Source organism: Pseudophryne corroboree, chromosome 3 (assembly GCF_028390025.1).
Source record: "Pseudophryne corroboree isolate aPseCor3 chromosome 3, aPseCor3.hap2, whole genome shotgun sequence".
NCBI lineage: Eukaryota > Metazoa > Chordata > Amphibia > Anura > Myobatrachidae > Pseudophryne > Pseudophryne corroboree.
Genome location: NC_086446.1, coordinates 14,566,161 through 14,572,160, shown reverse-complemented (window position 1 = coordinate 14,572,160; position 6,000 = coordinate 14,566,161).

Sequence of the window (6,000 nt, the reverse complement as noted above, 5' to 3'; positions counted from 1 at the left end):
GCGATATGTTATCAAAAAATTTAAGCGAGCAAAAAACACAGCCCATCGTGCCTGCCTGGCATTGAGCCGCTTCGCTGACTCTAAATATGCCAGATTCTTATGGTCGGTGAGAATTGAGACCACAAACTTAGCCCCCTCAAGCCAGTGTCTCCACTCCCCGAGTGCAACCTTTATAGCCAACAATTCCCGGTTACCCACATCATAATTCATCTCGGCAGACAAAAATTTACGGGAAAAGCACAGGGATGAAGGCGATTATCAGACACCCCCATCTGAGAGAGCACTGCCCCAATACCTATCTCAGAGGCATCCACTTCTACCACAAAAGGACGCTCTGGATCTGGGTGTCGCAGCACCTTGGCCGAGACTGCCGGGGCATTAGAGAGCCCAAAAGGCATCACCAAATATTCATAATTCCCTGAGTGGGTATTAAAGGCAGTCTTCCACTCATCCCCCTCTCTTATTCGGATTAGATTGTAAGCACCGCGTAGGTCAATCTTAGAAAAAATGGTGGCAATACGAAGCTGGTCAAACAAAACCGAAATGAGAGGCAGTGGGTACGAGTTTTTAATCGTGATACGGTTCAATTCCCTGAAGTCGATGCAGGGTCGCAACGAACCGTCCTTTTTACCCACGAAGAAGAACCCCGACCCAACTGGGGACTGTGAGGGTCTGATAAATTCCTTAGCCAAATTCTCCTGAATGTACTCTGCCATAGCCTGAGTCTCAGGACGTGACAGGGAGTACAACCTGCTCTTGGGAAGCTTAGCATCTGGCAACAAATCAATGGCACAGTCATAGGGGCGATGGGGAGGTAGTACCTCCGCAACTTTTTTTGAGAACACATCCGCAAAATCTGCATAACATCCTGGCAAACTTAGCTGCGAGAGCCTGACTGGAAGGCTCAAGCAACTCCTGAAACAATCACTACCCCAACTAAGAATCTCCCCAGAGACCCAGTCAAATTGAGGGTTATGGGCCCTTAACCAGGGTAACCCCAAAACCAATGGGGCAAAAGAACAGACAGTCATATAGAAAGACAATTTTTCAGAGTGTGTAGCTCCAATAAACAAAGGAATTTGGCTGGTGCATGAGGTAATTTTACCCTGGGACAATGGTTCCCCATTTAACCCACAGATCTCAATCTCTGATGCCAAAAGGTACTGAGGGAACAGAGTGTTCCAGGGCGAATTGATGGTCCATGAAAACCCCATCGGCCCCACTGTCAACAAAGGCTTCAGTCTTGACAGTTTGGCCGAGGATCTCCAAAGTCACCGGAATGAGAAAAGTATTTTTTGGAAATTCTGACTTCTAGCCTGACAGGATATTTCCCATCACCCTCAGGCCCTGAAGTTTTCCGGCTTCTCTGGGCATGATACTACAACATGACCTTTATTCCCACAGTACAAACACAAACCCTGCTGTCTCCTCCGCGTCTTCTCACGCGAGGAGAGGCGGGTAGCCCCTTTCTGCATAGGCTCCTCGGAATATTCCTCAGAGTCTGAGGTTCCCTTGGGAAAAAAGGAAACTGCGGTCTCCCTTTCAAGCCTGCGCTCTCTCAGCCATCTATCCACCCGGATGGATAACTGCATGGGCTGATCTAAGCTATCAGGCGAGGGATATTGTACCACTTGGTCCTTTATCTGGTCAGAAAGGCCCCTTCGGTACTGGTTTCTCAGGGCTGGGTCATTCCACTGGGTATCATGAGCCAACCTCCGAAACTCTGTACTATAAACCTCAGCTGGCCGTCGCCCTTGCTTAAGGACCGTAATCTGAGCCTCGGCTGAAGCCATCTTGTCAGGGTCATGTCAAAGTCAGATAAATATCATGATGCACACTGCCATATTTGCACCTCATACATGTCCGCGCTGCGAATGCGTGCGCTCTCCCGTGCGTACGCATAACCGCTGTTACGTGCACCCGCACGGTATGCGCATTTACGGTAGAGTTTATGTGCGCCTAGCGTGTGACTCAATCGTTACATATTTTTACCATATAATGTATTTTGTAAATTATGGTCTCTTTGATAGAATCTGAAAGTTTAGTTAATGTAGCATGTTCATAGACAAAGAGATCCCTCTTTGTTTGATACGAAGGGTCAGACAAGGGCTATACAGTGGTATTTAGTATCCATCTGAAGAGTATTTAATTAGCAATATTCCGGTGTTGGTTTGAAGCGGATTAATCGCTTGTGCGAATAGTTATGGACATAAGAAGTTTATGTACTTTTACTATTATTTGCACTCACTTATCCATGCGGCAGGAAACCTAGTTTCCCACCCACCTGAGCAGTTGGAAATAGTCACAGCCCACCTGTATGAATCAACCTATGACCTTTTGTTATAATGCGAAGACGAATTCCTGTGTCCAATGAACAATGAGATTGTAGGGACCATTGTATTGTATTGTGTGTGGTGTATATATAGACGAGCCGATCTGATCTAGCACTACTCTCTTCAACGGTTCTCATCACTGATAATCGGGAGCTGGATATTCAGAAAGGCGCATGCGATTGTTCCCCTTGTGCGTAAGTTTTCTCCGCAATCATATTGTCTTTATTGTTATTGTGAGCCATATTTCTCTCTCTCTCTTCTCCCCTCTTCTCTCTCTTTTCCTCTTAAAGTGTTATTGTACTGTTATTGTATTTCATGTGTAGTTATCTGGTTAGTTAGTCTATGTTATATTGGTAGTGTATGACTTGTATTGTATTATTCTTTTACAAGTAGAACGTTCATATAAGGTGTTAGAACCTAAGATCGGTATCTGAGTATTTCTTAAATTTCTAAGTATTCTCAGAGCGTCGGAGACGCTCGAACAGCTTTTAAGTTAATAAGGTTACACTGTGTTACATTTACACCCTATCACTACACCAAGGTTTACTGCATAACACATTGTTTTATGGTATAGTTATAAAGGTTTAACATTGTGAGCGTCTGCGCCGCTGGTGATCTCCTCGTGGTCCCGAGCGTCCGCTACGCTAATAGCGAATCACTACATTAGTCGGCAGCCAATAGCGTGCCTGCCTGTGATCTCTTGGCCGTGAGCGAACGTGACGCTTGAGCGTCTCGACTACGGCTAAGCGATTTTTACGCAACGTGCGTACCCTTACGTATTCCATACGCCAATAGCGTACTGTGTTCTTTGACCTCTTAAAGGGTTTTAAGTAAGATAAATATTTAGCTATATCAGTCATCATACAAAATGCCCAGTGCCGTAAAAAAAGCATCAACACTTTTAAGCGACGGACAGTCAGGCTGCAACCCATATGCCCAGACCTGTGGGTCTCCTTGTAGCAAGGAAATCACTATGCCCACCCGCTGAATCTCCGACCCAGAAGACTGGGGCCTAAGCCTGAAATATAGCTTACAGCTCTCCTTGAAACAAAAGAACTGCGAGCGATCTCCAGTAAAACGATCCGGGAGATTTACTTTCGGCTCCTTAACCCCTGAACTTGCCGCTGCTGCTGCGGGAGCTCCGCTAGCGGCCTGCGGGGTGTTCATTTTAATGGACATTTCATTAAATTGTTGAGTCAGGACTTGCACCTGATCGACCACCTGTTGGAAAGTATTTTGAGGGGTATGCTCCATATTCCCACAAAATTTTAACAGGAGTAGGGCTGCTGAATATGTTACGCACACCAGTGCTAACAGGAGTATACCGGTGTATGAACAGAGAGGGATGCGAAGCAAACAAAGTCACAGACAGTATAACATAACATACACAGGAGGTGATGGAATAAATAATAAACACAAAGTGAACGGAGAAGCCCAAAGGCTCAGGAACTGGGCGTCTCCCTAGTGTCAGGAATGCTCAGATGGAATAGAGCGGACAATGAAGCGAAATGTAGTGATTTAACATGTGGAGCACCTGAAATGATGTTGCTAAGAGCAACAGAAAAAACCCCAAAGGGTTACCAACGGGTGTGGGAATAAACTCCTTGGTCAGAGATAGTAATATAGACACAAGGAGAGTATCCACAATCCTAACCCCCACTTGCAGGGCACAGGTTCAGCTTACTGCCACTAAACTGACACCTGGACGCCCTGAACAGTGAGGGAGGATTAAGCAAGCAGGTCTGGGAGTACAGCCGCAAACCTACTGGGTTCACAGAATAGCAAAAGAACCCCAGCAGGTCAAACAACTGACTCCAGTCTTACTGCTAGGTCCGGATTGGAAGAATGAAGTACCGAATACCAAGGCCTATTTGCAGTAAGCAACAAGTAAATACAAAGTCACACAGTACTAGCTAACTCTCTGGAACTGACTAACAAACAAAGATTCAGCAGCATTTGCCTAGCCTGAGAGGATGGTTTATATAGCAGGTGCTGTCCACGCCCCACTCAGACATCACAGACTGTGAGCACAAAACCAGCGCCGGATTCCCTGCCGTGCACAGAGCCTGTAACCACTGCACAGTAAAAACCCGGACCGGAGTATCAGCTGCGCTCAGGTTACTTCGCTAACACTTGCCTCCCGGTTGCCATGGCGACGTGGCAGCACAGAGCAGGAGATCCTAACACATGGGCAGGCTTTAAACATAGTGGTGCTACAACCGAGGAGGACTCACCTCTTCTGTATTGGTAGGCCTCTAAGCCTGTACTTAGGGGCTCTATTATCTCATACACTTCCAAACATAAGAAGGACACCCAAGCTTTATACCTGGATTCCCAGTCGAAACTTACTGACGCTTACCAGGCATTTACACAAAATCCCTCCCCAGCAACTAAAAAACAATATTATGAGCAAAAGTCTGTTTGATAAACTTTTGACCCAAATCGAATCTAAACTAACATTCATGTCTCAAAGTAGATTCCATAAGTTTGGCAATCGATCTAGTAGATTGCTTTCTAATCTTTTAAAAGGCCAACACCCACCAACGCTCATCCATGCTCTGAAAAAAGCAGATGGCACGGTGGTTCATAATAGTAGCCAAGTCTCTGAAGACTCCACTCCTTCTACTCCTCATTATATTCTGCCCCCACTGTTGATAGGCAACAACAACAATCTTTCTGGTCCTCAATCACACTCCCCTCGCTGTGTTCTCCTTCCTTCCAGTCCTTGGTAGCCCCCATTTCTGAAGAGAAAGTGCTGCACGCAATTAAAAACCTGAAAACAGGTAAGCCCCTGGGCCCGATGGCATGACCAATGAATATTACAAAATTTTAGCTCCCCATCTGGTCAAGCCCCTCTGCGCCCTCTTCAACCTCCTCTTAACAGGACCACCCCCCCTCTTTATTTTAATTTCGCGATTCTGAAAATTCTACACAAACCAGGAAGGGTCCCCCTACTTCGTATAGATCTATTTCCCTATTAAATACGTATTACAAACTCTACACAAAAATTATGGCGGATCGGGTCAAACCCTTACTGCCTTCCCTAATAAAAGAGGACCAAACGGGGTTTATCTGGGGTCGCCATTCTGCGGTAAATGTACGCAAGGTGTTGGCTGTCATGCAATGGTTAGAGGCCTCGGAAAGTCAAGAGCCTTTTGCCCTTCTATCTCTTGATGCTGAAAAGGCTTTCGACCTAGTCACCTGGGACCACCTATTTGATACCATGCACAGGTTTGGGCTCCCGGATGCTTTCAACCGTGCAGTTCAGCTTCTGTATTCTAACTCCTCTTCCCAAATAGTCTCTAATAGTTATCTTTCTTCCCAGATTCCTCTTCATAGGGGAACAAGACAGGGATGTCCTCTCTCACATCTTTTTATTTGCTATGGCCGTTGAGCCGCTAGCCATTGCCTTGCGCACAGCTCCCTTGTATACTGGTATTATGGTTGGGTCAACTGAAATAAAACTGTTTGTTTGCTGACGACATGCTATTGTTTGTCTCAAAACCTCAATTTTCTATCCCTGCCATAAAATTTATTATAGAATGTTTTGGTTCCTTTTCAGGCTTTCGAGTCAACTACGATAAATCCCGACTCCTCCTTCTGGGCTCTCCCCACTCCTCAACCCTTCCACCCCCCTCCATGACAATTCACTATTTGTCGCTCCTCA